The sequence below is a fragment of the Miscanthus floridulus genome, chromosome 1, assembly GCF_019320115.1.
Source record: "Miscanthus floridulus cultivar M001 chromosome 1, ASM1932011v1, whole genome shotgun sequence".
In the NCBI taxonomy this organism is placed as follows: domain Eukaryota; kingdom Viridiplantae; phylum Streptophyta; class Magnoliopsida; order Poales; family Poaceae; genus Miscanthus; species Miscanthus floridulus.
Genome location: NC_089580.1, coordinates 156,674,583 through 156,686,385, shown reverse-complemented (window position 1 = coordinate 156,686,385; position 11,803 = coordinate 156,674,583). Strand labels below are relative to the sequence as shown.

Below are 11,803 nucleotides of genomic sequence, written 5' to 3'. Positions count from 1 at the left end.
TTAACATATAAACATAATGCTCATGACATATTTTAGTAGATGATTTACGGTGTAACATCGGGGGTGTTACAATATGATTCGTCTTGCCATAAACAAAGCACTAAGCCCTGAAATGATCTCTCTGAATATTGGTATGTAGCAAATGGAATAGTATGTATACATGCTAGAGTTGAATATGGATATTGGCTCGCAGCACATGAGTTCGGCCAAGACTGATCTTCAGTCTCACACTCACACCTAGTGCACTGCAGATCTATCAGTGTTGTGCCATGGTTTTGATGCGCCTGAATGTTGTGGGAAAGCTTAACCGTAGCAACGATCATCGATCAAGGATCAGACACTGGTTCAGTGGTTTTGTTGATGTTCACTGGTCAGTTAGAGCAGCAGTTTTTTTCCCTCACAGGTGCATAACTTCGCAAGCCCACAGGTGTTTTTTCCCTCAAAAAGAGTCATATTAAAGATATGAAGGCACGCCGAATCGGCGGCCTTCTAGGATGTCCACGTCAGTTCTTTTTATTTAGTGTGTTCGATCGAAATTCCATGGCTTAGATGAAACACGTCATACATAGCCTTCATGCATCCCCTCCGTACTACCGTCGGATAAAAACAAATCGGACAGATGAACATTTAATGCCTCTCCTCTTTACCCACCGACCATGCGCCGACCATGTACGCGCGACACTGAATGGGCCACCAACCATGTACGCTCGGCACTGGATGGGCCATCCCGTCCCTATCTCCGGTTCTTATCCCATCCCCATCTGCTTTTCTTGCACAGGCACCCGACCCCATGGCCACCAACCCTAGCCAGACGAGGCACCGGCCCCTCCCCCACCGGCCTCCTTCTCCTCTGCTCCTTCCTCCTTCCCCCTGCAACCCTAGCCCCGACGAGCTCCATGACCCTGTCACCGCCACAGCCGTCAGTCGTCTCTTCGGCGTCGGCGGCCACCCCTCCCCCGCACGGCTCCCCCTCCCCTACCCCTCCAACTCCCGATGGCGCGGCCACTATACCCCGCGACGGCACGACCGCGTCAGTCCCGCCGGACCGCGCCGCGTGGGCTCGCGGCCGGCGTGGAGGCGCTCAAGGACTCTATCCGGGGCCTCGACGCGGCCGTGGTTCGGCCGCGCAGAGCATGGCTAGCTCGCTGCGTGGACGAATCGCATCGTGTCCTCTTCCTCCCCCGGGCGGCTACGGGTCCAGCTGCGGCAGCTGCGTTGACCGGTGGCCCTTGCCGGCGGCAACGGCGCTTGGGTCACGACCAGCCTCTGCTGCAAGCGCTTCCCTCATCTTCATCTCTGCCCAAGCTTGGTACTCCCAAAGGTCTACCTTGCCGCTGTCTTCGAGTAGATCGACACCGTCCAGGTTCGTGTCCCCTTCTTCTCAGTCTGGATCTGGGGTTCAGTGTTGATGGGGTTGTTGTGGCCTTCTCGATTTGGTTAGGTTTTGATTGACATCTCTGTGTTTCCTTTTCCTGAGGCCCTGCAGCTTGCCAGGAAGGACGCCGAGGATCCACATGGTCGTCACTGATAAAGGTCAGCATAGGAAAGCATGGTTGGTAATTATATTTTCAGAGTTCTAAAATTTTTATTTGATGCTGTAAGCTTGTGAGGGGTTACAACTGTGTTTCCTTTACAAACATTGTACTGATTATGGAAACCATGCATTTATAGGATGTAGTGCAGAAAGGCACCGGAGGTTGGAAGAAGATTGTAAAAGCCTTCGGGAATGATATTTTGTTGGAAAGTGGAGGAATTAACAGATCTCACTTAGGGCAAATTGTATTTTCGGACCCATTAAAACGTCAGCTTCAAAACCGGTACGCCTTTCACTGATTTCAAATATTTCATCCTTTCACACTCTGTTTTTATGAGTGCAGTAGTATGTGTCAATTTTGTTGTATTATGCAGTATCACATGAGTCAACTGTCCACCTATCATTCTTTGTGTAAGTACTAGTGTTGTTGAACTTTATTTGATTTATTTATTGTTACCATTAAACATGAAAAGACAAAATGTTATCTATGCTACAATGCTGGAGAAAATAAAAGTGAGTACAATAAAGATGTTACAATTAGTTAATTAACTGTGTTGAACTTTATTTGATTTATTTATTGTTATCAGTAAACATGAAAAGACAAAATACTATCTATGCTACAATGCTGGAGAAAATAAAAGTGACTACAATAAAGATGTTACAATTAGTTAATTAACTGTGTTGAACTTTATTTGATTTATTTATTGTTACCATTAAACATGAAAAGACAAAATATTATCTATGCTGCAATACTGGAGAAAATAGAAGTGAGTGCAATAAAGATGTTATAATTAATTAATTAACTACTGTGACACTGGTCTACCCGCTTCTCCTTTGTCCTTTTAGCGTAATTTTCATGTGTACCGCTTGATGACATGATTCCTTCTTACTACCATTTTCTGTTATTCTTATTCCTGTTAATGCTTCAGTTAGCTGACATATTTTATTGTCTGCCAGTGTTTACCATTGCTAATAGGAGTTGTTTTTTTTAGTTTTGTTTTTTCCCAGTCTTGGCATAATGTGGGAGATAGCAAAGCTATGGATGAAAGGCTGCAAGGTTATCATCCTGGACATCCCGCTGCTGTTTGAGATCAAGATGGATCGGTGGACAAATCCAGTAATTGTGGTCAACGCTGTGCTCACTGCCTACTTTTTCATTCTAGGCATTGTTGCTCTCTCGTAAGTCCATTTTTTTCTTGGAACAGCTTTTGCAAACATGTTAAGGGTTTATGGGCCGTACTTATGAGGCCCTTCTTATGCAGTGCAGCGTTTTCTTCCAAAAGAGTGGAATGGTAATTTCATCGTCTGGCGGGCTCCACTTATCCGCTGGGCTCCATTTATCCACTGTATGAGCCTGGCTCTCTTTCTTTGGTGCTTAGTCTTGTTGATGTAGTTATGCAGACCTTGAAATGTTACTACACCTATGTTTTCAGTGCTATTTTAAAGCACTATTTGATTGTGTTTTAGGTACCGCTGCGCATTTAAAAAAATTGGTGACCGGTGACTAAGAGTTGCTATATTATTTTGTGTCCTGAATGAACTGGAGCTTTTTCACCATTTACTCCAACCTTGCTATGAATGGTTATAAAAGAAAAAACCTTGCTATGAAAAAAATGATATTTCTCCATGTTGATATGTAATCTTCCATTTTTGTGACATTAGAAAATCTAAATACTAGCATGGATGTATATTCTTTGTTTACAGCATTTTTATGGATATAGAAGCTTCCATTTCTCCCTCAGAAATAGACTTATTACAAGATTTCAATTTCAATTACAATGGCTGTCATGGTGTTACCTGTTAATACAACCTTTGCATTTGATATTTGATTTCGTATGAGTCTTAGACTCTTAATTCAGAACAAGGACAAGGGGCATTGGATTTAACTATGCCAGTAGCCTCCCTTTATAATCTTTATTCTTGAAGATGGTTTAAGCCCATGAATTTCTTAATTCAGCGCTCTCGGTGGCGTTCACAAAGTCCCAGATTGTTGCTTCAGTACCTGGATTTTTCTTTTGCTTGTGATATTTGTCAAAGAAGCATTGGCTTGCAAACAATATTCAGGGCCTGGCTTTCTGTATTCAGGTTTGTTTGCATGGTTTAACATTAATATAAATTACTAAAGATTATGGAATAAAAGCTAAAATCATTTGATTTGTTTTACGCACCAGTTTTTAGTTTACTGAAGGGCGGGCCTGGTGCAAGCGGTAGAGTCTTACCGTGTGTGACCGGAAGGTCCCGGGTTCGAGTCGCGGTCTCCTCGCATTGCACAGGCGAGGGTAAGTCTTGCCACTAACATCCTTCCCTAGACCCCGCACAGAGCAGGAGCTCTCTGCACTGAGTACGCCATCAGTTTTTAGTTTCCCAGAAACATAACACTTCAGTTTCGCAGGGGATTGAGATGCTGTCATTGGGATCATTTAAAACTAGAGCCGTTCTCTTGGTAAGGGTTTTCCCAATTTTTTCTTGATTTGGCCTGAACCCTATATATTTCTATTTCTGTTATAACTTCTAAAAACACATCCTCATTATTTCAGTCACAAACCTGTCCTTATTTTGTTATCTCTGCACTATCATAATCACTACTGTAACATTTAATATGTCTATGATTTATTACGGATTATCTGGCCTTAACATATCTTTACTTTATTTGTCTATGAAAGGGGCTACCTCCTATGCACTATAGGAAGCTAAAGGTATCGTTTGTTGTCCGTATGTGGATTTAAATGTGTACAGTTCCTTATTCTTTTCAAATTGTATTGTGCCCCTATCTTCATGATAGTTCAATATATTTTCTATCACTTCAATAATTATACTTTATAGTCAAAATTCATATCATGCTATCTGTTGTTTCTTCCCTTGTATTGACGAAAACATTTGTTTGACTGCAATATCTGTCCTAGCTGTGTCACCATGTTGGTAAATTTAGTTTAGTTCGATGGTTTTTTTTAGCATGCACTTTGTCATGTATTTATTAAACTTTGGGAAAAATAGTTTTTCTTAGCAATCTTTGAATTCGTGATCATATTATGTAATGAATATTAAAATATGGAACCTTTGTCTAGTGTATAATAGATTAATAGTTCTGAAGTAGTTGGGGCTGGGCCCTTGCATTTTGAGTGCCACTGAAACATTCTCTTTCATCTATTCATATGTAAATGCATTTTTCCTTTTCCATTTCCAGGGTGGACTTTTTGTGCATGACATTTTCTGGGTGTTCTTCGCTCCAGTTATGGTCAGTGTGGCTAAATCTTTTGATGCTCCGATAAAGGTCGGTGCTCTTTCCTACTGAACTTGGTCTTTGTTAATACCATTGTCAGTTTGTTCCATTTTCTCATCTTGATGCTTCAGCTGATCTAGCTTTTCTTGGTTATGTACAGCTTCTGCTTCCAACTGCAGATGCTGCACGGCCATTCTCCATGCTTGGCCTTGGTGACATTGTAATACTTGGTTAGTAATAAAAAATTCTTTCCTTGTGCTATGTTATATTCTGCTTTTCAGTGATGCGGATCCCCCCCTATTGAACGGTAGTATCAGCCTCTGTAGGAGTGTCAAGTGCCAAATTTGTTCTACATGATTAGATTACCTGTACTAGACTGTTATATGTTGGGACATTGTTAGAATGTCTATAAGTGGCGTTTACTGATATGCTGTATCAATGGAGCTCTTGCTTTTGTTGATTCATGGGGATTGATCGGAATTTTAGATTTGTGATATGGGTTACTTTTGGTATCTATGTATTCTTTGTAGCACTTGATAGAGAATCAATGTTGCGATGAATTGGTTCTGCTGGATTAAGATCATGCTCTGAACCATACTGCTAGGTCCATGCTCAGATATACTTTTAGACCATCTTGTTGCATGTAGCCTTAGGTTAGCCAATTCAACCAATATTTGTGTCCATTCCTGGCCTCTAGAGAACCACACAATATGTATCAACAGAAACTATAATTTCAATTGATTCAAGTTGCATACAAAAGAGGTGATATTTGAATATGAATTTAGACAATTTCCAAATCATTAAGCAAATAACATGTGTTTGTGCTTTTGCTTCCAGGTATATTTGTTGCACTTGCCTTGCCCTTTGATGTCTCAAGGGGTATCAAGAACCGTTACTTCAACAGTTCATTTTTGGGATATGCTGTCGGTATGCTGGTGACCATCATTGTAATGAGCTGGCTTCAAGCTGCACAGGTGAGTTCGGTTACTCAGGTTTACATTGTCTTGTTTTCCCTTGTTTCTGTCATCTCGCTAATATTAGTACTATGATTATTTTTGGGGTTTATTGCAGCCTGCTCTACTATACCTCGTTCCTGGTGTGATCGGTTTCGTCGCTGTTCCCAGTCTATGGTATGGAGAAGTGAAACAGGTCAGATTCTGAATACTTACTGCGGCTACCATTCCAAAGAAAAAGTTTTGTTTAGCCTCTTAACTCATCCTTTGCCTTGAGCTTTGAGTAGCATAGAAGGTAGATAAAAGATGACCTGTTAGACACAGTAAATGTGTTTCTTTGGATGGGCCTAATTGTGTTCCTGAATTTTCTGTTTGGTTGATGCTTGTCTCTTAGCTGTTACTACAAAACAATGTCACATCTTAAAAACTAGCGCTGCGCATGCAAGAAAAGGATCTCATGGTAAAAATAAACTTCTTAGAACAGTTACTATAGATTTGTATTGTGTGTAAAACTAGTGTCTTTTAAAGAATACAAATAGCTCTTGTTTCGCAATCTGATTGCTTCGCTTGGACTATCTGACTTACTCAGGCACCGTATGGCCCTTTCATTTGTACATTTGGGTACCTGTCCTTATCAGAACTGCTGTTAGTCATGGAGAACTTGTCCTTATGCTGAGTTGGTATTAACTATTACTATTACATTTGTTGATGGTTGAACTCGAGAATGTTGATGGCGGTCTGTACTTCCATCTCTTGGTCATTTGTTCCATTTTTGTACCATCTTTTTTTAGTGTGTGTGTGGGGGGTGGGGGGGCTTTGCAAAGTTTTATCCTTTTTGTTTCCCACAAAAGTAGGCCTGTTATAAAATATGTATCAGAATGCAGGCCCTTCTGAGTTCTGACCACATTTCTTACAAATGCAGCTGCTGGAGTTTGATGAGTCAAAAGTTGAGGCAGAGGAAGGCGGTGCGGAAGAAGAGCTAAATGATGGTAGTTCCAAAGGCAACAAAAAGGTGGACTAGCATTCTAGCAGCATTTAGTTCCGGAGGTAAAAGGATAGGACAACAGTTTACGTGTAAGGTCGTATGACAGCTAAACGGGCTTGATGACCTCTAGTACTGGGTCGGCTTACTTAAGAACTTAGAAATGGTTCAACATGATACGAGTTTTTTTTCACTTTGCGGATTATTTGGCCTGGACTAGAGAGTGGAAGATGAGGGAAAAAAGATCTTACTTGCGATGTCCTGACGTGCTCCTGATTCGTTAAGGAATTCACCAGAACTTTGATTGGGTTGACGCATTAATGACATGATCTGTTAGTCCATTACATCATCGCAGATCAGATCACATCGATTACGTACAAAGTAGGATCACTTTACCGGTTGATTTAGTGGTCCATACGTGGCGATTAGTTGGGCTTAGCAGTAGCTTGCAAGCCTGCGGTTCGAGCGTGCAAGTCAAACTAATTCAAATCTAGCTAACTTTTATCTTTCACGGTGACAGTTTTAAAAACTTCGTACCATTTTTGTTTCTGTAAAGAAAAGAAATGGAGGGCAATTTAATAACTTTTCAAAATTTACAAGTTTCAAACGAACTGTCGCCATGAGGTAGGGTAGTAGGGTGATGGTGGACCACCGGAGCCTGGAGGTGCACGAACAGGGGAAACCAGGGGCACCACGAGGGCCAGGACTAGTGGCAACTCAGCAAACGAGCCATCCCTCCTGTCTCTTCTCCCAATCCCATCCATCAAAGATGGTCATGGTCAGCTCATCTTCATCTAAGCACATCTTGAAAGTGTCAGCTTCTTGCTTCTGACAATGTACTCCGGCTCCTACTTGATGTTTTCTTCGATAGTCTCCAGCTTGCAGCACTTCTCTCAAGCTTTTCTTAAAATATTGAAATAGGTTGGCATTTGAATAGGGGGCTTATGTGGGTGATTAGCGGTGCATGTCTTGCTATGAAGGAGGATATAGGCGATTGATGGCGGGTTTAGAGGGTGGGTGCGCGCCATTATCGGTGGCACTGAGCAGCATTAAGGGCAGAGGGAATCAGGTTTGTGGGGGACAACAGCGGCAGCATCGGGCCAATGGAGGTGACATCACGAGCGGTGCGACATGCGGTGGGTGGCGGTGCAGAAGAGACAGCGGTGTGACGCTGAGAGGACAGCACCAGTGTGTGGGAAAAGGAGCGCGGGTGAGTGGCCACTGGCAGTGCGCGCGGCTTTAATTTGCATGCGGCCTGCTGTGCACTTTGCTGGTTGCATGGGTGTGGAGTAAATGTAGCTAAATCGGCCGCACCCAGGCAACTTGGAAGTGGAGGCGGCGTGGAAGAGAAACACTGGCGGGTAATGAGGTGGGGAGAGCGTCGGCCATGGTGCGCTCCCTACGCGAACTTGAGTGGAGGGAGGAGGCAAGAGAAGAAAAAGGAAGGGTCCGGTACGGGGGCGAGGGCGAGAGTCGAGAGCCAACAGGGTGCGGCAAAAGGAGAGAAAAAGGAACTGTTTGAATGCAGGTGGGTCCCGGTATCGACAGCGTCCGCAGGTGTTGATGGGTGCGTAGCGCGGTCAAACCGGACACTGGGATTGGGACATTGCGTCAGTTTAGGCGTTTCGATCAGTCAAAACTACTCGAATAATAACTTTTCCGCACTCGCCGTCCTTGTGCACTGTGCGTAGCTCCTTTTCCTAGCCTCTGGTCCGCTCTTGATCCTCGCCCTCGTCTCCGTACCGAAACCCCCCTTCTTTCTCTTTTTGGGGACATGGCTGCCCGCACACCTCCCTCGTCGAGCGAACCCTCTCTCCTCTCCTTTATTCCCCACCTCCGCTCGCTTACGCAGGGAGCGTGCCATGGCCGACTTTATCCCCACAGCGTGAACCGACAGTGTATTCCATCCATGTCGTTTCCACTTCCATTGTGCTGCACCCCATCTCCGTTCGCCGCTATAAGATGCCCTTGGTCCTTGCTCTTCTTCTTCATCCCCATCCTTCTCGAATCCAAAGCAGAGGTACGAGATCCAGTCGTCATTGTTGAACTAGGTTCGTCTAACAGAGACAATGGTGTAATCTGAGAAGAAGGGGTCTGGTTTTCGAAGAAGTTCAAGTCTACCGTTGGTTAGTTTGGTCTTAGGGTTCACGATGTTTTACTTCTCAGTCTTCTGTTTTTGGATCTGTTGGTCATACGTCATGTTTTGGATAATCATTATCTTGTTATTTCTCCATTGCCCTCGCCTATCCCGACTTCTGGAGTAAGGCTTCGTTGTCCTAGGTTGCTCTTAACCATGTAACTTTAAATACCGATGTAATTTAGCGTTCGACGTCATGTAATCTTTCATGTAATTTCAGATTTATGAAATATGTTGTAGTTTCGCCTAAGGGGAGTGGATCCTAATTCGCTCTTTTGTAAACCCTTGTGTTAGGAGACGTACTTGTGTTGTAGTTCTCGCTCTTTCCACCTATAATGTAATCCTAGCCAATGTTGTGCTTTGAATCTAGGTGTGTTAGTTGCTTGAGTCCAACTCCATCAAATACTTCTTTCCACTACCATGTCATTGATTTGCTGGCATAGAATAGGCACCATGTAATGACAACCAACCTCTATGTTCGTTTACAACATTGTAATGAAAAAAGCCAAGTTACCTTTTCTTCCCATATTTTCCCATTTAATGTACCAAATAGACCAACCTTTCATAGCATCACGATGAGGAAACATATTACACATATGAGTCATATTTCCCAAGATTTTTCCTATACCAAGCACATCACCCGCAACAAAACTTGGGCAGCAGCTTTAACATCTCCTTTTCTCAGGTTTTATGTCATTGTAAAGACTTGTTAGTTCCTTGCTTTTGTTCGCTCTGTTCAAATTACCATGATTTCTTCTCATTTATTCAACATTTTTCTGAACTGAAGCTACAAACTTAAGAGCAGAGCTGAACTTGGTGGATTGCAAGATGTGAGAATTGGGGATGGAGATGCGATCAGTTGGTCCTAGGTCCACGTGTTCTTCATATCTATAAAAAACAAAACGACTTATAATTTGAAATGGATGGAGTAACTAATAATAAAGTGTAGGATGTAGAGTCTATTTTCAATAAAACACAAAAAAAGATTTTTGGATAAAAAGGTAGTATAACCAATAGAGTTAAAACATAGTAACTAACGTAATCAACATTCCTATTGGGCTACAAACCTACAACAAGAACTAATCTATCTGGCAACTGGAGAAAGTCAATAGCAACTGGATACAGATTATAGAGTATCTATATGTGCATTGTTAGAGATGCTCACACTTGGTCTCCAAGTCGGACTAGTGTTATCAGATTATCAGCCCATGTAGGGATGGCGATGGACACAGACATATATACGACAACCACCCTGAGCCCAAGGGAGAGCTCAACACCATGCATGGGCATCTTCACCCTATTCGTTTGATTGTTTCTGTGGCTTATAAGCTGACTGATGATGTTTTGTTGTGAGAGAAAAACACTGTATCATGGCTAATAAACATGGCTGATACGATCAGGCGAACTGAGTGCTTATTTTTCCTTTCATTGACCCATGGGCTGTGTTAGAAAATGGATACAAAGAGCGTGAAGATAAGCAATTTTTTGATTGGTTGTACTAAATTATCCACAAACGTTTAGGCCCCGTTCAGTTTGCTGAAACCTGGCTGAAAGTGGGTGAAAAACACTGTCCTGGATGAAATGTTGTGAGATAAAACACTATTTTGGTTGAAAAAAGAAGTCGAACAAGCCAGATTTAAGGTAAGACGAACGAGGCCTTAATGTGTTTGTCTTTGGTTCTCGTTTCTGAGCCAAGGATTTTGGCATGGGGGCTCCAGCTTTCCTTAGAATCTGAACTGGGACCGGAGTGACCAGTGACCGCCCAGCTTCATTGCTCCAGCTCCTGCAAGGAGAAGAAACTGGGGTTCAATGCAAAAAACAATAGGAGAGTGGTTTGCATCGGACCTAAAAACCTGGCTGAAGAGCAGAGGCCGTGCGTTGTCCACATCTGGCTGTGCAGCCGACCGTCAGAGCGCTGGAGCGGATAAGCGCACAGTTTGTTACCTCGCCGACTGTGGCAGCTCGCACCCCGCCATGATAGCGGTCCCACCTCCCGCCTTTCCTCCCACTCCCTTCTCCATGCATGGCAGCAGCACGAGCAGCACAATCGTATATGCACAGCAAATAGAGCAAGGCAAGCACGCGAGCAGACAACCACCACATTTACCATGCATGCACCTGTTACCTTTAACCACGCTAACTAGTCGCCCTCCATTTGCATGCACCATGCAAAGTTAGCACACAGGCACAAGCAAAGGCCTTAGCAGCATGCACGCGGTTCGTGCTCACATGCGTGCCAACCATCACGCTACGAGCTACCGGCCATGCATGCCGAGCATCCACCCCCCCCCCCCCCCCGCTACACGCCATGCCGCCCAGCTACAGCATCGTCCCATCTCCCTGTGCAGCCATGGCGCCACAAGACACCATTAATGGCGAGAACCTGAGCCCCGGTGGCACAGCTCCTTCCCCGCCGTAGGTAGCGAAGTATCAACTTAGAAAGAATGGAGTTGACCAAATTTGAACTAACTTTTTCAACGTCTTGGAAGCGTAAACCGTGTCTCTAAGATTTTGTATGGTCCTAACAAAGTAGAAGGGAATTCCTGAGGTTCACATCACACTATGTCTGGCCGCGTCTTTAAAACCACACCATCTATCTTATTGATTAAATTTAAAATTATCTAACATATTGAAAAGTGAGAATTATATTCATTTTAGGATGGAGAGAGTACTTAGGTGTTGACACACAAAATTATCCACGAATAAAGTTTTATAGTCCGCTAAAAGCACGGTAAAGACACGGCAAAAAAAACACGGTAAAGATAAAGCAATAAATGGTGATCCCCGAAGAATTTATACAAGGAGTGCAATAGGCTGAACGCGCAAAGTATATAAAACAACATGGCGAGTGCCTCCCTAAGCTATCCAGAAATTCGCTCAGTAAATTTGAAAGCACTGGACATCTTCACCTACATAGGGTGGGTCCAAAGCAGGTGGACACATTTAATGCCTCCTCTCCATGCTACCATCACATAAA

The 11,803-nt window shown here is 43.4% G+C and overlaps 1 pseudogene; it reads left to right on the top strand.

Moving 5' to 3' along the window:
* Positions 1-993: 993 nt before the first annotated feature.
* LOC136466017 (signal peptide peptidase 2-like) lies at positions 994-6,728 on the top strand (annotated as a pseudogene).
* The last annotated feature ends 5,075 nt before the right edge of the window (positions 6,729-11,803 follow it).